Source organism: Sorex fumeus, unplaced genomic scaffold, assembly GCF_029834395.1.
Source record: "Sorex fumeus unplaced genomic scaffold, SorFum_2.1 ptg000264l, whole genome shotgun sequence".
Classification (NCBI taxonomy): domain Eukaryota; kingdom Metazoa; phylum Chordata; class Mammalia; order Eulipotyphla; family Soricidae; genus Sorex; species Sorex fumeus.
In genome coordinates, this window is record NW_026606321.1 from 6,643,367 (window position 1) to 6,671,045 (window position 27,679).

Genomic DNA, 27,679 nt, shown 5'->3' on the forward strand with positions numbered 1-27,679 from the left:
AGCGGTAGGGCGTTTGCCTTGCACGCAGCCAACATGGCCGACCCGAGTTCGATTCCTCCGCCCCTCTCGGAGAGCCCGGTAAGCTACCGAGAGTATCTTGCCCGCACGGCAGAGCCTGGCAAGCTCCCCATGACGTATTTGATATGCCAGACACAGTAACAACAAAGTCTCCAACGGAGACGTTACTGGGCCCGCTCGAGCAAATCGATGTTCAATGGAAAGGCCTTTACCTTTACCTTGTGTGGAATATAAATTATATTTCAAGTATTTGGTTAAAGTTCAAATATGAAAACATACAAAGAGCTGGTAAATCAATTTTAATGCTCAGTGTTTACTAGATTGACTAATGAAAATAAACCAAAAATTACAACTTTGTTCAGTATTTCAAGGCAAATACAATAAGAACTTCAATTAAATCACAGTTTCTCTTACAACTATTTCAAATTAATTTTACAATAATAGCTCCAGGCAGCACTCAGTCGTAGTATAGCTTTAAAAGTAGATCTTTAGTGAGACGATATTGTAATAATATTCCCCTTTGAGTTTCTCATCTGTTAAAATAAAAATGCGAAGTCAAAGACATTTTTTAAGTGGAAAGAGATAAGCACATAAGAAACATGCCAATTACAAGTTCAAAAATACCAAATCTTCTCTGAAATGTTTCACAGTCGATTTCGATGAAATATGTCTAACTTACCAGAGCCCAAAGCAATAGCAACTTGAAGGGTGCCTTTTCCTGTATCTCTCTAAAGGCACCCACTGGTTCAAACCGAAGACGTGATTCATCGCCTCGTCCTCTTTTTAACCCAATAGCAAATAATTTCAATCCTCTCTTGGAACATCTCTCTCCTACCCAAGGTCCTGACTTCTGGTCCCTTCACTAGTCTTGATAGATCGTAAAACTGTGAGGCTGCATCTACCACTTGAGTCCCTTTCCACTGGCTGCTCCTGCACTTCAAGCTATGCCAGGGAACATCTTTGACCTCCATAAACAGCATTTTTAATTCTTTTTAATTTCTTTTAGATATTTAAAAATTTAGTCACCATGAAATCACAACGTTATTCCTGATTGGGTTTCAGACATACAATATTTCTTTTTTTAAATTTTTGTTAGTAACACACCATGAGGTACAGTTGTAGACTTACAAATTTTTGTGCTTGAGTTTCAGTTATACAATGATGGAGTACCCATCCCTCCACCAGTGCCCATTCTCCATCACCACTTATCCAAGTATCCCTCCCACCCCCCATTCCCCCATCCCACCCTGCCTCTGTGGCAGGGCATTCCCTTTTGTTCTCTCTCTCCTTTTGGGTGCTGTGGTTTGAAAAAGAGTCATTGAGAGGCAATCATGTTCAGTCTATAGCCTACTTTCAACATGCATCTCCCATCTTAGATGGGAGGATCCTCCCAACACCCTTTATTTGGTGCTGCCTTCTCTATCTGAGCTGCCTTTTCCCCTAGCGTGTATGTGGCTGCCCTCCAAGCCATGGAGTAAACCTCCTAGTACCTATTGGCTATTCTTGGGTGTTAGTCTCCTATTTTGTTACTTTACGTTACCCAGATATTTCTATATCTGTCCTTTTCTTTATGACTCATTTTGCTTAGCATGATATTTTCCATGTAGTACCACTTGTCAGACATACAATATTTCAATGCTGCTTCCTTCCCCAATGCCTAATTCCCTCCACCAACCCCCACCCAGTCGCTTCTCACCTGCTTTAATGGAAGATGTGTTTTTAAATTTTTTTGCAGTGTGATTTACAGTACAAACAATATTTTTTTGAGTTATTTCCTGCCTTATCAATAAATTTTATTCATATATATAAAATCCTAGACAAAGCCCCATCATCTGAGCTAGATGGGCCCAATTTGCTCTTTACCAGGCTGGAGTGATAGCACAGCGGTAGGGCGTTTGCCTTGCACGCAGCCAACATGGCCGACCCGAGTTTGATTCCTCCACCCCTCTCGGAGAGCCCAGCAAGCTCCCCGTGACGTATTCGATATGCCAAACACAGTAACAACAAAGTCTCCAATGGAGACGTTACTGGGCCCGCTTGAGCAAATCGATGAATGTGTAAAGAAAGAAAAATATGTACACAATAATATTGTGCTATGATGCCCCACGACACAGTCCTTAATCTTATACATGCATCAGAAGACAGAATACTAGTTCTGGCCAATGGGTTCGTGCAAAATAATTAGAAGTTGGTATGTAACTCTCAGCTTTCTCGTCTTTGTCACAGCAGTAAAAATAACACAGTGGAACAAACAGAAAAGTTTTCATATATCATCTATTTGGAATTCCACATTTTGACAAAGTAAACAATAACTGCATTCCAGAAATTTATATCAAGAAATAGAATTTTACCAGAATCTGAGAAAAGAACACCTTGTCTGAACTCTTGTATGCCTTTACTCTACCTAAATTAATAATTGTCTTTCACACACAAAAAAACCCACCCATCAATGGTTGAGTGGCTATATTAATGTTTATGCATAAGCATAAGCATGTGAATCCTATATCATAGATAGAAAAATATGTGGTAATGCTGAATGCAACAATATGGGTGCAGTGAACAATGCAACTCAGAGTGAATAAAAGCTAGGTCTAAGGTGCACATCCAGATTGTTCAGGTAGGTAGGCAGAGGAATCAAACATGTAACTGCTTTAGAACGCCAGCCCAAGCTCAAGGAGAATGGTTTCTACCTTGTCTGGTTGTTAGTCTATGGAAAGTCTTGGTAAATGCACCACCAACACTACCAAAATCTAAAGAATGTAGGAAGCCATCGGCTAGGAGATGTGCTGTTGTTTTATTTCCTGCTAAGAAGACAGAAAACCACCAACTGTATTTTTGGAGAAAGTTTCTAATAGGATTACCTTTATTTGGAATATAAAAACGAATTTTATATAATAATTATATATGTATAATAGATGATATCCTCTCAGAGAGCCCGGCAAGCTATCCAGAGTATCCCACCCACATGGCAGAGCCTGGCAAACTACCTGTGCCGTATTTGATATGCCAAAAACAGTCACAATAATGGGTCTCATTCCCCGACTCTGAAAGAGCCCCCAATACGCCATTGGGCCACGCTAGCATGCGACAGGGACAAACGGAGACGTTACTGGCACCCGCTCTAGAAAATCCATGAACAACTGGATGACAAATGATACAAGTGATACAATATATGATATATGTAATTATACATGCATGATTTATGTTTTTTTATAGGGATCTTCTGTAGTGCTAGGGTGAGGGTCAGGACAGGCTATGCCAGAGACTGAACTCAGAGTCTCATGTTTGCTAAGCAGATGTATCAGCAGTTGCCCTGTTTCCCCAGCAACAATCTATGCATTTGAGACTCAGTAAAATATGGCACTTGTTTAGTTTAGTGAGAAACTCGACAGCTTGTGTGACACTGAGATTTACTTTGTTCACACTATTAATTAATAGGGCAAGAGAGACAGCACAGCGGTAGGACGTTTGCCTTGCGCGCGGCCGACCTGACCAACCCAGGTTCAATTCCTCCGCCCCTCTTGGAGATCCCGGCCAGCTACCGAGAGTATCTCGCCTGCACAGCAAAGCCTGGCAAGCTACCCGTGACGTATTCGATATGCCAAAGACAGTAACAACAAGTCTCACAATGGAGACATTACTGGGCCCGCTCGACCAAATCGATGAGCAACGGGAGGACAGTGCTAAAGTGCTACACTATTAATGGTGGCACTTTCAACCTGGAAGTTGGACTTGTCAACATGGAATCCTTAAAATATGGTTGTCAGTTTAAAGGATTTCATATTAAAGCCCCACCCTTTGCAACTGAAAAGCAGTATTGCACTGTGTAGCACTGTCCTCCTGTCGTTCATCGATTTGCTCGAGCAGGCACCTGTAACATCTCCATTGTTAGACTTGTTGTTACCGTTTTTGGCATATAGAATACACCACAGGGAGCTTGCCAGGCTCTGCCATGTAGGCGGGATACTCTCGGTAGCTTGCTGGGTTCGAACCCAGGTTGGCCTGCATGCAAGGCAAACACCACTGTACTGTCGCTCCAGCCAGTATCGACACTTTTAAAATTTCACTGCAGGGATCTAGAGAGATAATATGGGAGGGTTGAGTTCTTGCTTGGATCTGGCTGGCCTGGGTTTAATTTCCAGTACCGAGACCCTCCAGAAGAGATCCCTGAGCACTGAACCCAGAGTAAGCCTGGAGCAGAACCAGGTATGGCCACAAAATTGGCCATACCATTGAACAAAGCTACGGTATAGAAAATGTAAACTAAATTAACAGTTTTTGGAGTGATTACAGAATTGTTCAAATAATAAAGCACCCATAGGCTTAAAGTTTCCTTTGACAAAATTTGAGCCTGTATATTAATCCCTCAACTAAAGAACATGAGAAGTGTGTGCGCACACATGTGTAGGAGTATTCACAAGTGTGTATGCACATATTATGTTTGAAAAATGAGGCATTCCATATTGTAATAGCTTGATGATAGGAAATAATATTTTAAAATAGTTCAGCAGTTGGAGGAAAATTATATTATAACCAGTCATATTCCAGAGAAATTTTCCATTGCTGCTATTTTTTCAGTAAGAAATAAAGATGGTTTTTATCTACACTTCTACTTGGAAAGTTGACCTAAGTATGAGAAATGTACAGAGAAAAGTAAAGAAATGTTTAAACTACCTCATATCTATATAATAGAATTTCCTGAGTTATTTAAAATACTCTTGCAAAATAATATTTGACAGTGTAGAAATATTCACTGCATTGTATTGTGTGGGAAATAGCAAAATACTCTTGTACATAATATTCATATTTAAATAGAAATTTGAGATTTATATATAAATAAGGAGAGAAATAAAATAGCTATAAAATATTAATGCTGTTCTTACTTGTGTGGGAGATTATGATTAAATTTTCTTCTCTATTTTAAGTATAGAAAAATAATATATTTTATAGTTATAACCAAAATTAATTCACTTGAAAAACTCATTAGCAATGTTCATAATGATAAAGACATAGCTAATAAGAATAGTATGTAAAAATTAAATCCATATTGGAACTAGTTTTTAATTTAAACAAATCATCTGTTTCAAATAATGAAGTGATATAGAAACCATTATGACTAAATTTTACTTAAAGAAATCACTTAAATCCAGTGATTAATTTCAGAATACCATTACACACAAAACATAATTTCTGTTAAGTTTAGTTTTTTTTATGTTTTGAGGTATGATCTTTATCACATCCAGAACTTCTATTTTGTTTAGAATCCATGTACAAATGAATAGGTAGGAGGAAATCTAATGTTTGTTAATATGTGCAATGATCTCTAATAGTCATCTAAGACAAATTGAGAACTATTTCACACCCACCTTAATTGTGGCAACATTTTAAAGGTCTGAAAATAGCAAGCATATATGAAGATTAGAGAAGTGTGTGTAGCAAAGATGGAGAAATACTACTACTGACAGAGAAGCTATGATATCTATCCAATCTTTATGCTCATCCATCATATGCACTGCAAAAAGTCTTCACAGATACACAAATACAAAAAGACATTCACTGCAGATAGGCTCATAAAGTCTTAAAAAATAAACCATCAAAGGATTTATTAACTCAGTTTCAAATTATTATATGTTTATAGTTTAATGTTACACAGGAGTGAAAATAATGAGTTCAACCAAACTTCAGAGAAAGGGTTAATGTTCATGATATATAAATCACTCACAAAGCTTAAAAACAGAAAATCAGTAATGCCATTAAAATGGGAGTGAAGTAAACATATACGTCCCTAGAGAAGTCATGCAGATGGCCAGTAGGCATATGAAAAATTATTCACCATCAATTATTATCAAGACAATGCAATCAAAATGACAATAAGATATCAAATCACATCAATGAGAATGGCATGCACGCACACCCACACACCCACCCACACACACACACCCACACCTTCTTTCTCACACACACACTGAAAACAACCAGTGTTGTCAGGATATAATGATAAAAAGGAATCCTCATTCATTGTAGCTGGAGATTCCATCTGATTTAGCCTTTGTGGAAAATGGTATAAAGAGTTCTCAATTATGTGAAAACTAGATGTACCATATGATACAAGTATTCTACTTTTTGGCATCTAACACAAGAATGCTAAGTTATTGCTTAAAAAAGATACATGCACACCTATGTTCATTGGTATGCTAAGTACAATAACTCAGATATGAAAATAACTCAAATATCCAACATCAGATTAATAGATAAAGAAATTCTAGTATAAGTGGGCTGGAGCGATAGCACAGCGGTAGGGCATTTGCCTTACAAGCGGCCAACATGGCCGACCTGAGTTCGATTCCTCCTCCCCTCTTGGAGATCCCGGCAAGCTACTGAGAGTATCTCGCCCACACAGCAGAGCCTGGCAAGCTACCCATGACGTATTTGATATGCCAAACACAGTAACAACAAGTCTCATGATGGAGACGTTACTGGGCCCACTCGAGCAAATCGATGAACAACGGGAGGACCATGACCGTGATAGGACCCAATGTAATACCACTCAGCAATAAAAAGAAAATGAATAGTTGACTTTTGTTTCTAGGTGAATGGAAGCAGAGGGGTTCATGTTACGTGAAGTAAGTCTATGGAAGAAGAACAAAGACTTTACTCTTAAGCGATATATATGAAAGCAATAATATAATAAACAGTATTGAATGAAAACGAAACTTGGACTTCTCTATAGCCCCACGGGTCAAATGGTGAGTAGCAGGGCTGAGGGCTTGGGGTGGGGTCCTGTGTTAGGAGTAACGTAGCAGAGTGTTGGAGTGGCAGAGACCCTTCTGTGATGGTGGGATGCAGTCATTTTGTGCATCTTGCGCCTCAAGCCTTGTGTGTGTCCATGTGTTTTTTTTTTTGTTAAAGACTCACTAGTCCTAAATGAGTTCTGTCGAGGGGACAGTCAGCATTCCTGAGGCCCACTCAGGTGATCACTTTTAGGCATCACAACCTGAACAACCCCGCCCTGCCTGCGGTAACCATTGGCTACTATTGCCATTAAGAATAAAAGCATTCCTGTTTGGTCTATAGTCTACTTTCAGCATGCTTCTCCCATCCTGGGAGGATCCTCCCAACACCCTTTATTTGGTGCTCCCTTCTCTATCTGAGCTTCCTTTTCCCCTAGCACGTGTGGCTGGCCTCCAAGCCATGGAGCAAAACTCCTGGTACTAATCTCAGCCATTCTTGGGTGTTAGTCTCCTATTTTGTTACTTTCTGTTCCCCAGACGAATGCAATCTTTCTATGTCTATCACTCTCTTTCTGACTCATTTCACTTAACATGATACTTTCCATGCAGTACCACTTGTATGTAAATTTCATGACTTCATCTTTTCTAACAGTTACATAGTACTCCATTGTGCAAATGTACCAAAGTTTCTTTAACCAGTCATCTGTTCTCGGGCACTCAGGTTTTTTCCAGATTCTGGCTATTGTAAAGAGTGCTACAATGAACAAACAAGTGCAGATGTCACTTTGACTATACTTTTTTGCTTCTTTGGGATATATTCCAAATCACAACACCCAAAAGGAGAGAACAGAGGGGAATGCCCTGCCACAGAGGCAGGGTGGGATGGGGGGATGGGGTGTGGGAGGAATACTGGGATCTGTGGTGGTGGGAAATGGGCACTGGTGGAGGGATGGGTATTTGATCATTCTATAATTGAAACCCAAGCACAAAATTTGTAAGTCTACAACTGTACCTCATGGTGTCTCACTAATAAAAATTAAAAAAAAAGAATAGAAGCATTCCAAGGATAGATGTTCTGGGAAATGCCAGCCTGCATGGAAATGAGCTGAAGATTCACAGAGGTGGAGCTAAAGCCCTTGACTGAGCAATCTGGAGTGTTCAATGCAGTTTCCTTCCTTTAAAAAATGATTTAATTAAAAAACCGTGATTTAAAACGTTGTTGGTAGTTGAGTTTTACTCCAAAACAAATCCTACCACCAGTGTCAATTTCTCTCCACCAGAGTCCACCCACTCCTGGCTCTGCACTGAGGTGGTGCTGGGGAAACCATGTGGGATGCCAGGATTGAACCCAGGTGGGCACTGCAAGACAAATGTCCTACCCACTGTACTATCTCTCTGGCACAGTGTTTGTGGTCGGGATTTCATAGTTTCAGTGATGTTGAGACTGCACTCTCAGTATACAACTGTACTATGATGCGCTTACATCACCAGTGGGCCCGCATCCTTTACCCCTGTCTCATCGTTATGTGCCTTTCTTCTGCTCTTTTTTTCCCTTAAGCCACAATCGCCATAGATATGCCCATGTCTGTTCTGCTGAAATCTAAGCAAGGAAAATACGCGTTGGGAACGTAAATTGCCTTGTAATTCTTACAAACATTTTAAATTCCACATTGGATTAAATAAAATTAGAACAGTAGTAATGTCAAAGCAACTCTTTGTTCATCCATCTGTAAATATAGAGATAAATCTATCGGTTATTTGGGAGGGGTTCATACCCAGGGCCAGTTATTTCTGGCTCCACGCTCAGAAATTACTCCTGGTGGTAGTCAAAGGACCCTATGGAATGCAGGAGATACAACCTGGTCACGGAGTGCAAGGCAAGCATCTTGTATATTTCTATACTGGAGATAAATCTATTGCTCTGTTTTGTTGGCTTGGGGCCAAACCTAGCAGTTCTCATGGCTTCTTCCTGGCTTTTTGGTTACAGATCACTCCTGGTGGGACACAGGAAATCATATGTAACTCCAGGGATGGACCCTGGGTGGGTTATATGCAAGGCTAGGGACCTTCCCACTGTACTATTGCCCTGGTTTCTAAGTCTATAGGTTTTATACACATATAAATCTCAGTTTTTATTTTATCGGCATTTGACATAAAAAAAAAAGCGTATCACCAAAGCCCAAAGATTTTCATCCATAGACACACACATCATAATCTCTTCCTGCAAATAGGAAAAAAAAAGTCTGAAATGTAGAAATACCCAGAGTGATTCCATTGCTTATTCAGGGACTATACTGACAAAAGTAAATCTCAAAAAAAATATTGGATCTCGTCTTGTTCTAGATAGGGATAATCACCATAAACAGGAGTTTCCTGAATTGTAAAATTGGCTTTACCTTCCTTACCTGGCTCTTTGGAAGTTAAGCAACTCTCAAACGCATCCCACCCTCAACTTCTAATGAGAACTAGACATCAAGAATGTTTGTATGTATTATTTTTATTTCTTCTATTGATATTTTGCTCTTTTATTTGATCCACATGAAATTTACCTATAAATTTCAATCAAGGAAGTTCTTTGCAGGTTATAAAACCACAATAATGTTTAAACTCGAAGTAAAATAAAAGGAGATACCTATGTAAATTTTTTTTTTTATTTATTTATTGAATCACTGTGGGAAAGGTTACAAAGCTTTCAGGTTTATGTCTCAGTCATGCAAATATCAAACACATTTCCCTTTACCAATACTTATTTTTTCCCATGAAGAACCCCAATAAAACCCCACCCCCCACCCCTCCCCGTCCCTGTGAGGCAGATGAATTCTAGTTAACACTCTATCCGCTTTGATTAGATTGTTTCAATAAAAGATTCACCACTATTATTTAGAGTTTACCCCCCCCCCCCAAATCAGACATGCTGAAAAAGCATTGTGAAGTGATTTGCTTTCTCCAGCTGGGTTCAAGAATTAAATGTTGGTTTTGGATTTCTGCTATTTTACTTATTGACCCTGGAAGTATTTCTACTGAAAGTCAGATAGTTAAGAAATTGGTTTCTGTGTTCTGGAGTCGTGGCCGTGCTGGAGAGCCGCTCGTGGGGGGCAACTGGTGGCCTCGGTAGGGCGTGAAGGGCGGAGCGAAACGCCCCCCTTCCCATGAGGTTTTAGTCGCCCCCACACTCCCGGCTCATACCTGCTGTCCACAAGGCTCCCATGTGGCCGCCATCTTTCTTTCCAGAGAGGAGAGGGCGAATGGGGCAACACCCTCTCCCCTCCGGCAGACTTGATGGGCTGGATCAATGCATAGTCCATTCACTTTTCTGCTCCAAGCTGCTGGGTTCTGCATTAAGTCCTTGTGCTTCTGGGGCCATGGCCGTGCTGGAGAGCCGCTCGTGGGGGGCAACTGGTGACCTCGGTAGGGCATGAAGGACGGACCGGAACGCCCCCCGACCCATGAGGTTTTAGTCGCCCCCACTCCCCCGGCTCATACCTGCTGTCCACAAGGCTCCCATGTGGCCGCCATCTTTCTTTCCAGAGAGGAGAGGGCGAATGGGGCAACACCCTCTCCCCTCCGGCAGACTTGATGGCCTGGATCAATGCATAGTCCGTTCACTTTTCTGCTCCAAGCTGCTGGGTTCTGCATTAAGTCCTTGTGCTTCTGGGGCCGTGGCTGTGCTGGAGAGCCGCTCGTGGGGGGCAACTGGTGACCTCGGTAGGGCGTGAAGGAAGGACCGGAACGCCCCCCTTCCCATGAAGTTTTAGTCGCCCCCACACCCCCGGCTCATACCTGCTGTCCACAAGGCTCCCATGTGGCCGCCATCTTTCTTTCCAGAGGGAGGAGGGCGGAAGGGAGCAACACCCTTTCCCCTCTGGGCAGAAATGATTGCCTGGATTAACGCATAGTCCTTTCACTTTTCTGCTCCAAGCTGCTGGGTTCTGCATTAAGCCCTTGTGCTTCTGGGGCTGTGGCCGTGCTGGAGAGCCGCTCGTGGGGGGCAACTGGTGACCTCGGTAGGGCGTGAAGGACGGACCGGAACGCCCCCCTTCCCATGAGGTTTTAGTCGCCCCCACACCCCCGGCTCATACCTGCTGTCCACAAGGCTCCCATGTGGCCGCCATCTTTCTTTCCAGAGAGGAGAGGGCGAAATGTAAATTTTTTTAATGAACAAAAGAGGTGATTAAAAAGACAATGTAAGTCAGAAAATATTTAAGAAAATACACCCAATCTAGAATTAGTGGTAAGAGGTTTATCATTTGTCAGTGAAAGAAATACATGAACCATGAGAAGTAAAAATACATTTTTAAAATTTTATAATGTTTCAAATCAAAATGAAATTCAATAAAATCTATTAATATTTTAGATTTTTCAAATGGCTTTTTTGTTGTATAGTTATTGTACGTTAGATTAATTAAGCATAAAGTCAAGATAACTTTTGTTTTTAATCTTTAGATACTCCAGTGTCAATGCAGAATTTGGAGTCACTCAGCCTGTGCCACGGGGAGTCCTCTATGGATGTCCCTCTCTCTTTTTTGACCTGACTATGGTAGGTTGGGATCTTTCTTGGTCCAATCATAAATATATGTCTCAAATTCATGCAGACTCATGCATGCTTGAACGGAATCCTGAGGTTAATTTATTAGCAGCTGAAGTTGGCTCGAAGTTTTTGTTCTTTCCTCAAATAGAGTGGATTTTGAAACTTAAGACATAAATCAAGTTGAAAAGTCCCTGGCAAAATAAATCTAAAGTGGCACAAAGAAGTACAAAATATTACAGAATTAATTAATTTACAATTTGAGGAGCACATTGTGAGTAGGAGAGAAGCCCTATGCAAGAGCTGTTTCCTTCAAATACACATATCCTAAATCACTCTGCTGTCAGAAAGACACCAGTCAGGGTACTTCCCAAGATAAAAATTCCATCTATTAATGAGCACCTCATGGTTTGTGAATCTATCTACACCATAAACCCATATACATGAAACAATTGAACATGCTTACGAAAAAGTGTTCATATAGGAAATAGTTTGAAGATTGTTCTGTTTCGGCAGGGGCCATTAAGACATTCTATAGGTTATCACTAACATGTTGTTAAAGTTAGATGATGTGAGCTTTGGTACATATATCTGAAAATATGTTTATATGCCTATATATATATTTCCCTCTATAATTTGTTTCCTACTATCTGAACCCCATCAAATATGGTGTGGTAATTATGGAGAATGGGTGTTGCAGTTCTTCATAACAGACACTACAAAATATATTGTTTCAGTTATGTTTTGGGACAGGGGTTGGGGCTTGGGATGGAGACATCCCAAATTTGGTGGTGGGAAGGTGTAATGGTGGTGGGATTGGTGTTTGAATATTGAATGTAATCAAACATTGTGAACTAACTTATAAAATTAAAAAATAAAAAAAGTTATGTGGAGTTCATGCCCAATTCCATCAGCTTAATCAATGGCTAAATAAATGGCAGTACTCCTATATTAAAAAAAAAGAAAGAAACAATTATTATGGCTAAATTAGTTACTGGGCTGGAGCGATAGCACAGCGGGTAGGGCGTTCGCCTTACAAGCGGCCAACATGGCTGACCCGAGTTCGATTCCTCCGCCCCTCTCAGAGAGCCCAGCAAGCTACCGAGAGTATTCGATATGCCAGACACAGTAACAACAAAGTCTCCAATGGAGACGTTACTGGGCCCGCTCGAGCAAACTAGTTACTATTTCCTGCCACAGAGCTCCCTTCTGTTGGTTGTTTCCTGCAGCTTGCCCTGAGCTCGGATCTGAGCTCTGCACCAAGGTCCTGTGTCCAGCATACCATTTCTCACCTAATTAGCCATGCACAGTCGTATCATGTTTGTATCTGACATTGTTTCCCATCCTTCTAAAATACTAGCTTTTACCAATAATACTGTCGAGTCAGTGCATTAATTAATGAAGTTCTCTGCAAACACCCTAGAGGTCTAAGATAATTTTGCATATATTTTTGAGGGATGTTCATATACTTACACTGTGACGCTTCAACTACTCCTTCTTATTTATGTTCACCTCCTGCCTCATAGGATTGGATATCCAGACAGATAGAAGGTTAATCATGTCTTAATGGACCCGTGGGGCCCTCACAAATTCAGACTGAATAAAAGTCTGTGTTTAGACTTCAAAGTATTGGTCTAGTGATTGCAGCTTCAGATAGGGCCACACTAACACAAACAAAACAAAACCCCTCAAAAAACCACAAAAGAAAATCAAGAATCAGTGTTGCAAAAGACAGATTAAAGCTCCCTTACTATTAACACATGCCAGAGTCCTATCTCTTGGACAGGATAGCACAAAAATGAGACTGAATATCACATTTCAGAGAGATGATTGAGATTCCATGATTTTATGAGAGACATTGACAACTGCAAAGACAATGCACATAAAATTACAGTTAATGTCATCTTCTGCCATGAAGCTAAAGGCTAAAAAATGATTCATTGCCACTGACTTCTAGTAGTTGTCTTAACCCCACAAAAATCATCATATATATTTATGAAGAAAACATACAATAATGACACCTTTACATTTTCTATTAAATTAATTGTAGCCTGCCTTCAAAACTTAAATTTGAAAAGTAGGACTTCATAATCTGAAATATGATGACTTGGGAATTATGCTTATAAGAACATACCTATTTTTAGATTTATATTTACATCATAGGGTCCTTTTGTGAATTCAAATATTATTTGAAAATTTAAAGCTATGGGAAAATATTTTTCTTGAGTCAATCTTCTTCCTTCTGAGTTTAAACTGAGCTTTTATATTAAATATTGGTTCCTTGCATTGAGAAAGAAAAATGTGAGTCTATCATTGTCTTTTGTCACAGAGGATCAATATTTAATTCATCACTGATTTACAGTGGAAAAGAATTCAATCAACAGGAAAGCACGGGGGAATAAAAAGAGCCTTTTAATGTGTTCTTACTATTCCTGGAAGTCTTGCTTACTTCCCCATCAGCTGGCCCGAGGGTATGCCATGCCCTATACTTTCCACCAACCTGCACAAGGAAGTACAGAAGGGTGCAATCCCCATCACACTTCACAGATGTATGAATTAATAACCAGACAGGCAACCAATAGGATTGTGTTGTTATGGTTGAACTCTGAGCTTCCCCTCTAGTTTGAGGTAGAGAGGATTTGGTCTAAGGGTACGGCTGAGATTGGGGTCTCTGAGCTCTGGAAGTTTGCAGACACCTTTCCTCACTGAGCACATTAGAAAGTCTGGACACACTTTGGTGTTCCCAGGACAACTTCGACCCTATGAAAGCATTCCTGTGATGAGGAAGAAAGGTCTGGTGCTGAGGGTCCTGGTCTTCCTCAGAGCCATGGTCTTCTGCAGACTTGAAATTTGGTGTAGGGGACAAACAGCTGACAGTAATCATTTTCTTTCATACCTCAGAAGCCGAACAGATTGGCTGGCCTGTGTTTTTATATCTCCACATTCATTTATTTGAATTTCCTTCTCTTTGTGTATCAGCAAGAGGGTCCCCCTATTTTTTTATTTGAATGATGTTTGATAGACTATCCTCTGAGCATAAATACTCAGCTTTGACTATGCATGCTGAGGTCTTCCCACCGGTTCGTCTTATCTTGACTTAGAGAAAACATCCCAAAGATACTAAGTCAGACCTATGCATGCTGGGGTCTTCCCACCGGTTCGTCTTATCTTGACTTAGAGAGAACATCCCAAATATATTAAGTCAGATCTATGCATGCTGGGGTCTTCCCACTGGTTACTCTTATCTTGACTTAGAGCGAACATCCCAAAGATATTAAGTCAGACCGAAGTTGCCAGAGGTTGAGAGATGAGACTTTCGGGATTGCAGATCTGACCTTGAATGCCTCCAAGCCTTGCTTTCAGCAGGATGCGGGTGCAAAGGGGCAGGAGGATGAGGGGGGCAACTAGTCTCCATGTTCCATGCTGCGGGCCCAATGCAGGCCTTCTGGTATGATTAATAACTAGATAAAAGCCAAGCATCTGGATGAAGGAGAAAAATTTGGGGTCTCTTCATTTGTTCCCCTCTCTCTGTGAAGTTTATAAATTTTTGAAGATCTATATCAAAAGAGGAGTAAATAGCATGACAGATTGTGTAACTGTACAGAAAATTTTAGGCTCAAAAATCACAGAGACAGAATATAACACCATCTACTATCTCTTTGGTGTTGTTATGCTTTCCCAAATTACTCCTTTTTTCCTAGAAGTCTATGTTAAAGGTGCTGTACGAACAGAATCTTCCCTTTTATGCTTACTTGGGATTCTCTAAAAAGATAAATAAATAAAATCAATCTGTTTTACAGAAATGAATGGGGGAAGAAACTACTGAATTTCTCAATTCTAGAATAAGCTAGTGTTGGTGACTCAACTTTGTGAAAATAACAAAATCCATTAAATCCATTAAATGGTACATTTTTAAATGGGAAAATTTATGATATATAGAATATATCTTAATTCCAATACTAAAGTTCATTGTTATCAAGAATATAAAAACATCTTTTAAAAATAAGCTAAAATATAGTAGAAGATTCTGAGGGAGGAGAAACAGACAACATTTCATGGGAATATCAAATTATTACCTGGCAAAAAAATTTAGGGGAAATGCTCATTAACATACTCATCAAAATGTTCATTAATTAGGATAGTCACTAAAAGTCATAAATAAAAGGATCTTGAGACATAGCTCAAAAGGCTAAACCATGTTCTTTTCCACCTGCTGATGTGTGGGTATCTGTCTATATACTTGTCCTTGGACCATTAGCTACAACCACTGGGGCAGCCCCCTGGTTTTCAGTCTTCTACACCAGAAAACTTGCACCAGTTCCTGGAACGGTAATTGAAAGCCGAGAAGAGAATGTGTTTTGCAAGCTGGAGGCCCAGGTTCTATCCCCAGCACCTTATGATCCTCTGAGCGCCACAGGGAGTGATTCCCCAAGCAGAGAGCTGGGAGTATCCCTGAGCACTAATGATCCCTGAGCCCTGAGCACTACTCAGTGTGGCCAAAACACTACAAGGAAATAGGAAGAAACTAGCACATCTTCACTGCCACCTCACCCTGGCAAAATTTCCCTTCACACACCCTTCTCTGAATTCCTGCCATACATCTGTGCTAATTGAATGTCTCTCATGTCTGACTTCTCAATGGGGGTGAGATCCCCAAGAAAAACCTCTTGATTCTTAGCTGTGAGACCACTGAATGATGTAACTTCCACTTTCATACCCATTTGCTTTGTGCTTTGAAAGGTCCCAGGACGTCATTGTGCAAAGCCCAGTGTCCCTGCACTGAGGAAGAGCCCAGGAGAATCATAAGGAGATTCTGAATGCTTCAGAGGCCTGAACACTTGGGAAATAATGTCATCAAGTGCATTTAGGTAATATTATTCAACTTACAACAGAAACTTACCAATGCCTTCAGAATGGATGTGACTTAGGTCCATGGTCCACTGCAGGCTCGTGGGACTAAAACCCTCCAGGAGCATCTGCAGTTTTCCTGGGGGAAGGAAAGGCAGACATTCTACGGGATCAAGTTCCCAGGCAATGGTGATGCTGGTTTGAGAGCTCCTTATTTATTTATTATTACATTTTTTAGTTTGGTGACCACATCTGGTGGTGCTCGGTGCTTACTCCTGACTCTGTGCTCAGTGATCACTTTAGGCAGTGCTCTGGAGACCACATGGGGTTCCAGGGATCAAAAATGGGTGCCCCCAGGCTATTTCTCTGGCCCCCTGGGGAGGGGGGCTCTTTATTAAACTGAATAACAGTTGTAACATCTTGTCCATTGCTTTTAAGAGACATGGAGGAAGACAGCATTCTGGTCAGTAAATAAAGGACAGTGTCATGCTTCTCTTCATAATTGTTTTTCAGTTAATGGTCTCAGGTCTCAAGAGATTATGAAATTAGCAGAAACCATGATTGTCGTTTGCATGCTAACTTGGTTTCCTCTGTATCCTTGAGACCAGCTAAGAAGAAGACAGCATCCAGATATTTCTTCACATTTCTGTTTGAAAAGCTTTATCATCTGCTTCCAATAAATGTGCTAATATCAATCCAGAGGCTGCAATATTCTACTCTTTTACAAATACTGAAGAGAAAACAAATCTTTTTTTTTACCCCTTCTACTAGCTCATATAGAATATTGCTATTTTCTTAAGAGAATGGTTCAGCTCCTCCAAAACGTTTCCCTTCACGTCCATCAGGGCATAATTCAGTTTTATTTTGAAGTAGCCAACTTGCTGATGTGTGCTCTCTCTCTAACAGAATTGCCTCCCCCAGTCTCACCCCGACCCCCTACCCATGCTCCCTGATTCTATTTACTGGAGTTTGCTCTGCCTTGCTCATCAGGCCTTTTCAGCAGACAAAAGGAGTCTTTCTTCAGTCTCGGGGCATGGCTTGTAACATGTTCAGAATCAGCTACAGACACGAATGCTTGTCGACGGATCTGGGCATTCAAGGAGGCGGTGCTGGGTGCTCAGAGAAAGAACAGCACCTCCTAAAAGGATGGATAACAGCGCACAACTTGTGCATAAACCGCAGGTCACTGCCCCAGATAGACTCGATCCCATGACACCAGGCCAATAACGGTGGATTAATGAAAAATCCTGCGAGGCTTTAAACAGACCCTTGTGATCCTTTAGGGGGAAGGAGGCCTCCTGGACCTGAACCAGGTGAGGTAGGTGGGTAGGAGGCTGGAGCTGCCCTCTGCTGGCTGTGTCTCTCACAGCAAGCAGAGTAGAGATGCCCAAGGAAGCCTGCGGTACCCAGAGAGTCCAGCGGGTCAGCACGTGTTTTGCATCACTAGGATGCCCAGGTTTGAACCCCTGTGATGCTCGCGGTCCCCTGAGCGCCGCCCAAAGTCACCCCAGCCCCAGGCTGACAGCCAGTGTTGTGCTACTTTCGTAGTAAAGTAGATGTGCAGAAGCACAGGCTCTTATCCTCTCCCAAACGTCAACCCCGCAGAATCTGGCTCCATGTGATCTTCTGCCCTGCTTCCTCCTCTTCCCAGTCCCCACGTAGACCCCTCGGCATCTGTCCTGGCAAAACAACTTCTTTCCCTGTAGGGCTGAATAATCTTCCATTGGGTGCAAGTGCTGGTTGGCTTTTGCATGCACATACGGAAGGACGTCCCAGCTGCTTCCAAAGCTTGACAGTTATGAACGAAAATACAGTAAATACTCATGTGCAAGTTTTGTATGGTGAATGCTACAATTTTATGTATACCATTGATACTGTCAGTGCCATGGGTAACAAGCTAAATTCTTAGATGGAATGAAAACTTGACCTGACTATAGAGTTTTTAAAACCTAAAGTTGTTCCTATGGAGTTAAAGTAGTTTCAGCTTTATCTTGATAAAAAAAAATCTGAAAAATTGATGACATACTGTCAGGGTTTTAAGTCCTGAGAATCTGAATCTAAAATTCTCTTCCCTGTTTATGGTCTTGATGTATAGGACATAATAAGACCTAGAATATAATATTAAAAGCACTTACTCTCTTTAGACATGTTTTATGCATTTTGCATATATTAAAAATGACATTTTCCTAATTCCATATGGGAGATGTCATTATTATTTCCAAGCACAGCAGGTAGGGTGTTTGCCTTGCATGTGGCCGACCCGGGTTCGATTCCTCCATTCCTCTTGGAGAGCCCGGCAAACTACTGAAAGTATCCCGGTTGCAGGGCAGAGCCTGGCCAGCTCCCCGTGGCATATTCGATATGCCAAAAACAGAAACAACAAGTCTCACAATGGAGACCTTACTGGTGCCCACCCTAGCAAATTGATGAACAACGGGAGGACAGTGCTACAGACAGTGTGGTTAAAGCGATAGGAGGGTGTCCAGAGGTAGCAGGTGGCAGAACATTGGTTCTAATTTACAGGCTCTATTCTTCATTCTAGATGACAACTGTTTTCCTGTTATGTGAAATAAATGAGCATCCTGCAAAGTGCTGACTGATACTCATTCCATGAAAGGCAGATGTCTAGTAAATAGATACAAATGGCCCTCTTAATTTTATAAACAATTTTGTTTCTCACCATTTGTAATACATTTTAAGTGAGCAAAAATTTAACCTCAAGATTCATTTGCAAAATATGTCAAATTTTCATTCTATCACTGATCTGGGTACCAAATTCTAGGTTATCTAGGAGGATGCAATCTGTGTCCCACACATGTTGCAATGTTTCTTTCTAAACAGACACACTCTCTTCACTGAGATCCGTATCATCAATGAGGTAGACCAGTCATGATTCCGCTATATCACCTAGATTGTGCTTTAAGAGTCCCAAGGTCTTACACCAATCAAAACTCTATCCACATTGAACAATCTTTCTGACTGCTTGATGGTACTGCACAGTTGGCCTTATTCGGGGATTACTCCTAACTCTGTGCTCGGGGCTTACTCCTAGCTGTGTGCTCAGAGACCCCTATTGTTGGTGCTTGGGGGACCATTTGTGGTGCCAGGGATTAAACTGGGGTTGGTCACATGCAATCCAAGTGTCTTGACCCCTGTCCTTTCTCTGCAGCCCCAAACAGTTCCACTCTTCTAATGACGGAGTTGAATAGTTTAGTGGCTCACGGAACACTTAGACTTTTTTCTCAACCTCACTTCCAAGTACTCTCCATTCCTGCCAACGTTGTTTCCCAAATGCACCCAAAACCTTCTGCAGCTTCATCTCTCTCACTACCCCATCCCAGACTATCAGCACAGCATTTTCTACTGGAATTTTACAATAGATTTCTGAAGTAAACAAGGAAGGTGGGTTCACTACTTTCCGTCCTACTATCTGTTCCCAGCAAAACAAACTAGCCAATGGTCTCTATTTCAATACCAGTGAAATAAAATCATCACGAAGGTCTCCTGGGCCTTCCTCCCTTTCTGTTCTCTAAGTGCTCTCTCTCTCTTGAAACTTATTTCCTAACACTAGCCCCAGCCCTGATTCTCAGCTTCTGCCCTATCTGTCCATCTGCCTAGCCCCTGCGACTTCACATATTCTTACATTCCTACTCTTCTACAAGCCTTTCCTCAAGTGCATCTTTCTCCAGAACACTTCCCTAACTGCTCCCATGTGAGTCTATTTCCTCCTACCAAATCACACACAATCCTGATTTGTTTCCAGTTTCATTTTCTTGAGCACCATGACCACCCCAAATACTGTCAAAATCTCTTATATTGTTTCTTTCATTGTAAACGACTGTTTACAATAGCTAGCAATGTAAATTGGTAGCAATTTTTATATTTGATTATTGCTATCTCGCGAGGACTGGAAACAATACTCAGAGCATCACTAGGTGCTCAAGCGCTGATGCTGAATGAATATATATATATATATTGTATATAATCTGACGACTTTATTTTGCAAATAGTAAACACAAATTTTTCTGTTAAAAATAGAAATAAATGGGGGGGGCTGGAGCAATAGCACAGCGGGTAGGGCATCTGCCTTGCATGCAGCCAACCTAGGTTCGATTCCCAGCATCCCATATGGTCCCCCGAGCACCGCCAGGAGCAATTCCTGAGTGCATGAACCAGGAGTAACTCCTGTGCATTGCCGGGTGTGACCCAATAAAAAAGCAAATAAATAAATAAATAAATAAATGGGAGGCCAGAAAATTAAAGACAGCAAAACTCTAATATTTTCAAATTACCTTCAGCTTATTCAGTGGTCTCTGGCTTGTCATTATTCATTTAGAAAGCTGCAAAGTGCATCAGGGCACAGACGTCAGGAAGAATATAGTAGACCCATACAGACCCTGAGCTGCTGACTGTACTTTCCTCCACACCCCTTACCTTCCACTGCCATGGCCTGAACTGATGTTTTCTCCCTGGAAGGAAAATCGTACATTCATTAGTATTGATTCCTCTGTCTGGAAATGGCAGCCACTAATTTTAATCACGGTTGGATACTTAGCTTTTTGCCACTCAGAGATGTTTTTCTTTGGCATCACTCTGAGAATTTCACTGCCATTATGCATCAAAACACACAGAGATATATTATCCAAGTTGCTCCTTGATTTGACTTCAACAATGGCACCTTTGTCTGGTTCAAGCAGTTCCACCTGGCTACAGATCAAAAGTGGAAAGAATTTGATTTGTCCCAAGGAAAATACTCTTGGAACAGTGGAGAGAACTGAGAAATCCCAGCTTCTCTGGATGTAGGGGTGACAGGTTTGCCCCAGTATGTGATTCTTTGTCAGCTAGCATCCAAACTCGAGAGATCCGGCTAGTGTGTAAGTCGTGAGTGATTTCCTGAGCATGGGAAGTCTGAAGATACATAGAGTCAGGGTGATACACCTGAAGACAGGGTCAGCCTTTTGTCACAAGGAAGACACCCACCCCCCCACATCAGAAAGACATGAATCTGCCATGTTTTTCTTTCATTCTTCCTTTTCTTTTCTTTCTTTCTTTTTTTTTTTTTTTGCTTTTTGGGTCAGAATACAGGGCGGAATACTCTTGGTAGCTTGCTGGGCTCTCTGAGAGGGACAGAAGAATCAAACCCAGGTCAGCTGCATGCAAGGCAAATGCCCTACCCGCTGTGTGATCGCTCCAGCCACAGTGCTACAGTTTTTATTGTTGTTGTTTGTTTGTTTTTGCTTTTTTGGTCCCACACAGTGATGCACAGGGGTTACTCCTGGCTCTGCACTCAGAAATTACTCCTGGCAGAGCTTAGGGTACCATATGGGATGCTGGGGATTGAACCCAGGTTGGCTGCGTGCAAGGCAAACACCCTACCTACAGTACTATTGCTCCAGTCCTTCTTCCATTCTTCCTTGACAGAGAGACTGACATTATTTAAAGCAATGGAGTGCCTAGCATCAAGAGTGTAAAGTTACCAGAAATCTGAAAGCAAATTCTACAGGTTGCAATTAGTGGTTGCAAATGTTGTTTGGTTGGCCCCCAATAGGGAGAAATCAGTAAACAAATGTGATATAGAGGGGCAGAAGATTCTCTGAAGAAACACTGTCTGTAGGCATAAATGTTTTAACTTGCAATCATAGAAGGAAGTCAAAGAAATAAAGTGATTTCTTAGAATGGGAAGATACATTAGATCAGCTTTAAATTTATTTTTTTATTTGGACAGTGTTTGGCGACTACTCTGGCTCTGTACTCAGGGATGACTCTTGGTAGGGATTGGAGGATCATTTGTGGTGTTGGGGATTTTAAAAACATTGGACCTCAAGTTACAAAGAAAAGGGATGGATTCTAAGAGACAAGCCCTGTGATGACTCTCTGAGTTTCTGGCTACAGGGAAAGGGCAGAAGTAGATTGCCTGGAAGAGGGATACTGAGATGAGAGGAGGAGAACAGGTTCTTGGAGATCTGGACAGAGATGAAGAGTCTACAGGGACCTGGAGCACAGATGAGAGGGCAAGACAGATCAGAGTGTGTTGACACTATCCCTGGTGATGAACTATCAATCTATTTTCACATCATATATTTCTGTCAATAAGAGTAATTATTAACAAGTAAATATAAATCACTGTAATCGCAGAAGCAAAACTGCCTGACTATGGAGAAGAAACCAAACAACAATTGCAACCACTAAGCTGAAGGAAGAAAGAAAATGAAATTCTGAAACATCTCAGTGTAGTGACTGTGGTGTAAGACAGCCTTGCAAGTCCTTGCTCAAGCCCTCCCCACAAGGAAAGGCTGAGGGTGTGTCTGTGATCATCCTTAGGGCTCTTTTATTTTTTTTGTACAAATTTCATTTTTTAAAATTTTATTGATTCAACATGAGATATAGTTACAAGCTTTCATATCTGAGTTACAATCGCACAATGATCAAACATCCATTCCTCCACCAGTGCACACTCCCCACCACCAATATCCCCAGAATATCCCCACCCTCCCACTGCCGCTATAGCAGACAATATTCCCCGTACTCTCTCTACTTTGGGGCATTATGGTTTGCAACGAAGATACTGAGAGGTTATCATGTTTGGTCCTCTATCTACTTTCGGCACACATTTCCCATCCCAATCGATTCCTCCAAACATCATTTTCTTAATGATCCCTTCTCTATTTCAGCTGTCCTCTCCCCGCCTGCCTGCTCCTGAGGCAGGCTTCCAACTATGGAGCAATCTTCCTGACCCTTCTATCTACTGTCCTTGGGTGTCGGTCTTGTGTTATGTTATTTTATACTCCACAAATGTCCTTGAGCTCTTACGAGACCCAGCTCGCAGCAAACTGCCCAGTTTTATCTGCACAGACAGGAAAAATGGAGGGTCTCCTTGAGCTCTGCTTGCCTGCAACCTTTCCTCCGCCAACACACACAAACACACACACACACACACACACACACACACACACACACACACACTGAGCAGGCTTCACTGGCCTGGCCCGCAAAGAATGTTGGGAGCAGTTCTTTGGGAGAAATAAAATAATGTGTATGTCAGTTTCCTGAGAGAAAAATGGGCAAAACTCTGAATTCTAGTAAAAGCTACACCACACTTCCTCAGCTACCTTGAAAATAGACGTTAAGTGTGTACTTATAGAAAAATTGAAAAATAATAATTATAAAATCAGCAGCTTAAAAGGGAGTTTGGGAAGCATTTCAAAGTTATGGAAATAAAGCTGTTATCTGAAGGAAATTACTTGATGGTTTTAGTGACTCTAAATATGTAACTATCAAGCCTGTTATTATGCCTGTGCAGGTTCTTATGAAACAGTTCTCAAGGGATAAAAGATCTCTTAGGGCTTTTCCCTCTTCAGTGCCTCTCAATTATTATTTCTGGTCACATCTTTCACTTTCCACTCTCTGACATGACCAGATGCCACTCTCAGATAACAGCAGGAAGGCACGCAACGAATCGTGCTTCCCCCCATTAACGGCATGAATGTTCCACTCCAGGCTCCAGCTATGACCTACAGCAACATGCGTTCGCCAATCAGGTTAAAATCAAGTACCATGATCAATGGTTATTTGCTTTAATTTTTTTTTAATTTCCAAGTTGTGGAATACCTACATTGCAGATTACATTGGTTCACAGTATTCCAAGGGAAAAAAAATCTCTTTGGGAACTTCAGATGAGAGCAGAGTCAAACATAAAACACACCACAGTGAGAACAAAAGAGGGAAACACTTTAACCACGGTAGCCAGAACAGATGTCCCCAGAGACATCAATGGACTAGGAACCGAGCACAGGTCCTAGCCTGGAGACTAGGGAGGACAGTGGTCAAGGCATATGCGACAGCCAGAGAAAGGCCCCAAAGAGATGATGGACCAAAGATGCAGTTCATTACAGTGATGAGTCACATTTCACGTGAATACAATGGGGACTCCCTGGTAGATTTCAGGAAGAGATTGAGATGATTCTTTGACACTGGACATACTTCTCAGTGCTCTGCAACTCATCCACATAATGCGCCACTTTATCAGACAGACAGTTTATACAACATTGTGAGTTTGTTATTTCATCACTCATATATTCTTAGGTTAACCACCACAACCACTAACCCTTGCCATATTACCGGATTCACTCCTTGTCTTAAGTCAAAAACACAAAACTCTTTGCAACCGTAAGAATCCCCAGGTATAGAAGGCTTAGAATTGACATATCAAGGATAAGGCTGCGTTCGTATTAAATCACCTTTACCTTCACTATCAATCAGCATCATCATCAAACATAGTTTGGCAGCCACCACGAGCAGGAATAGTCCACCTTGATGCTGACCACTAATTTATGTTACCAACTTAAAACAAATATATACTTCTGGTCAAAATCATTATCTAATCTAATTCTGCATGTTTATGTTTTTCCCTTTACTCTTTCCTCTGATGATTTTTCTCTACAGGTTAAACCACTTAATCTTACGAAGTTTATGTTAAGTTGAAGTTATTCCACTGTTTAGTATTCCAATTATTTCAATCTTATGGAAAAAATGTGGCTGTAGTTTTCAATATTAGATTTAATGTAGTGTCGTTTTGCAAAAACCTCTCACCTTTTTAGCAAGCCTCATTCATGCTAAAGAGTAGGAGCATTCTTCATCTAGGGTGACAGTGCAGTGGGTAGGGTGCCTGTTTTGCATGTGGCTGACCCGGGTTTGATCCCAGGCATGTCCCTGAGACCTTCAAGAGTGATCCCTGAGTGCAGAGCCAACACCAGATGTGGTCCTAAAACAAACCAAAAAAATAGAAGCACTCTTGAACCTTGAAGTGGGTGTCTGGCAAGTAGTGATATGGAAGCTGAATAGGAAGTTCCTCTGGGAAAATTTACTCAAGAAAATTCAGGTCACAATATATTTTGTCCAGTTGGAGCTCACAAAATTTTTCACCCAGTTTGAGCTCCATATTAAGAAATTGAGAGGGTTGTTTTTTTTTTTTTTTTGCTTTTTGGGTCATACCCAGCGATGCTCAGGGGTTATTCCTGGCTCTGCACTCAGGAATTATCCCTGGTGGTGCTTGGGGGACCATATGGGATGCCGGGGATTGAACCCAGGTCGGCTGCGTGCAAGGCAAACGCCCTACCAGATGTGCTAACACTCCGGCCCCGAAACTGAGAGTATTTTACAAGCTCTAATCCTGAATCCTTGAGCAATTTTATCCAAACAAGGCCAATGTCAGAGATGAGCTAAGAGATTATTGGAAGCCAAAGGAAAATGAGTTTGGTGGCTGAGTGTTCACAGGGCCTGGGAGGGTTCAGGAATTTGATGGGGACCAGGAAAAGGTTGAAAAAAAACAGGCTATATATACACAGTAGAATATTACTTGACAAGAAGAAAAGAAAAAGTTATAAAATTTGTTGTTACATGGAGGTAACTGGAGTGTATCATAGCACTGCAGCACTGTCCTCCCATTGTTCATCGATTTGCTCCAGTGGGCACCAGTAACGTCTCCATTGTGAGACTTATTACTGTGTTTGGCATATCGAATACGCCAAGGGGAGCTTGCCAGGCTCTGCCATGCGGATGGATACTCTAGGTAGCTTACCAGGTGCTCAGAGGAATCGAACCCAGGTTGTCTGTGTGCAAGGCGGAGGCCCTACCTGCCATGCTATCATATTGAATGAAATTAATCAGAGGGAGAGAGAATAACACAGAATGATCTTTATCACATGTGGGACATAAAAAAACACAATGGTAGAATAATGAAATTGCCAGGAGCAATGGAAACAAAGGACATGAGAACTGGTCTTCCATAGGAAACATGTCACCTGAGGGGGTTGGGGAAGAGGACAGGGAGGGGCAATGTCTATAGTGGAGGGAAGCATTTAATGGGGAGAAGGAAGTGTCACAGAAAGGTGGTAAAGTGTCCTGTGTGAAACACTGTAAATCACAGTGCACTAACTTAAAACAATTTTTGATTTTAAACTGAGATTTTAGAGATAGAAAAATGAGCAACAGTCTCCATCTTTAATCTGTTTCTAGATTTCTTAAGGGTTCTAGAAGAAAACAAATAAATAAAATCTGTAAATAAATGAATGACTGGTCTACATTCAACTGAGTAGTATAATAGATGTACAGAATGAGAGGTAAAAAGAATAAAGGGTCTTGTGCTATTTTATAATCATGATCAGACATTATATATAATATATATGCTTCAAGTTTATGCCTTTTAAAATAATTTATGTGTTGACTAAATTTAACATACTGAAGTTTATGGGATAGCCTTAAGATTGAAGAATCATATTCTGAAAGTGAGAAAGTCAAACTTACACATCAAGTGTGAGCCCAGTTTTTAGTAAAAAGGGACGTTGGTAATGATGACCTTGACGGCAATCTGCCTTTGAAAATTCTTATTCATCCTCAAATGCCTAAGTTCTGCTATAACTACAAAGTATATTATATTCAGTATCTGAATCCAGTTAATTTTTTCCATCTACGTTTTGTTTACTAGTTTGTTAGTAAAATAAAATATGAAAACATGAATTTAGGTTGCCCATTTCAATTTTAGATTTAAAAGGACAAGGTAAATCCTTCTCTGAATTATCATTCTAAGTCTGGTAAAGATAAAAAAAAATCTATAATGAGACTTTCAAAGTAATGAAAGTTGTTGACCTCAAACAAAAGCAGTTATTTGAACAACAAAATGGGTTTGTTGAGTGGGTTTGTTTGTGAATTAAGAAGCAAAAGACAGGGGCTGGAGTGATAGCACAGCAGGTAGGACTTTGCCTTGCATGCGGTCGACCTGGGTTTGATTCCCAACATCCCATATGGTCCCCCAGCATCACCAGGAGTAATTCCTGAGTGCAGAGTCAGGAGTAACCCCTGTGCATGGCTGGGTGTGACCCAAAAAATATATATATAAATAAATAAAAGAAGCAAAAGACAGAAAAGTGTGTCAAGAGCAGAAAGTTCTTATGGCTGGAGAAATCCACTTTTCCCTAGACCCGGGTTCCCCCACCTCTACTACAGCTCTATGGTCCTCAACTCATTGGAGGGAGAGCTCAGACACTCAAGACTGGTCTGCAGAGTGACACAGCCCAAGACATTCTCGCCAGTCCCTGGACATCTTTTCAACAGGGTTTCTAAGTCATTTATTTCCACACGGGTCTTTTTGCACATCTGAAGAATTTTTTTAAAAGATGTTCTGTAAATATCAAATTACATTTTCTAGACATAAATAAATATGAATCATAAACACCTATTTATTTTGCCATACGTGGAATGAAAGGAGTAAAAGTCTTACTCTTTGACACTCCAATACCTTTTTCTTGGTTCAAGCCCTTTAAGTCTCGTTCCCTCTCTATGTCTTGGTGTGCCTTTTCTGGCTGTTCTACTTTGGATAGTGTTTACTCACCTTTCCATTCGGGGTATGCAATGTTGCTACGATTTCTCTCTCTTCATTTTCTCATTATTTCTAGCCCCTACTGGAAAAGAAAAATGGACACTTTTAAAACCACAATGTTTTTTTGTTTATTATAGTTTGCCTTGGGCTGGAGCGATAGCATAGTGGGTAGGGTGTTTGCCT

At 41.1% G+C, this 27,679-nt stretch overlaps 1 long non-coding RNA gene across 1 annotated transcript; it reads right to left on the reverse strand.

Moving 5' to 3' along the window:
- Nucleotides 1–311: 311 nt before the first annotated feature.
- On the reverse strand, nt 312–24,842 carry LOC130018398 (uncharacterized). The gene is made up of 3 exons (XR_008791570.1): nt 24,712–24,842; nt 20,415–20,829; nt 312–551 (listed from the first exon to the last, which is right to left on the reverse strand). It is a non-coding gene; the product is annotated as an uncharacterized LOC130018398 (long non-coding RNA).
- Between the last annotated feature and the right edge of the window lie 2,837 nt (nt 24,843–27,679).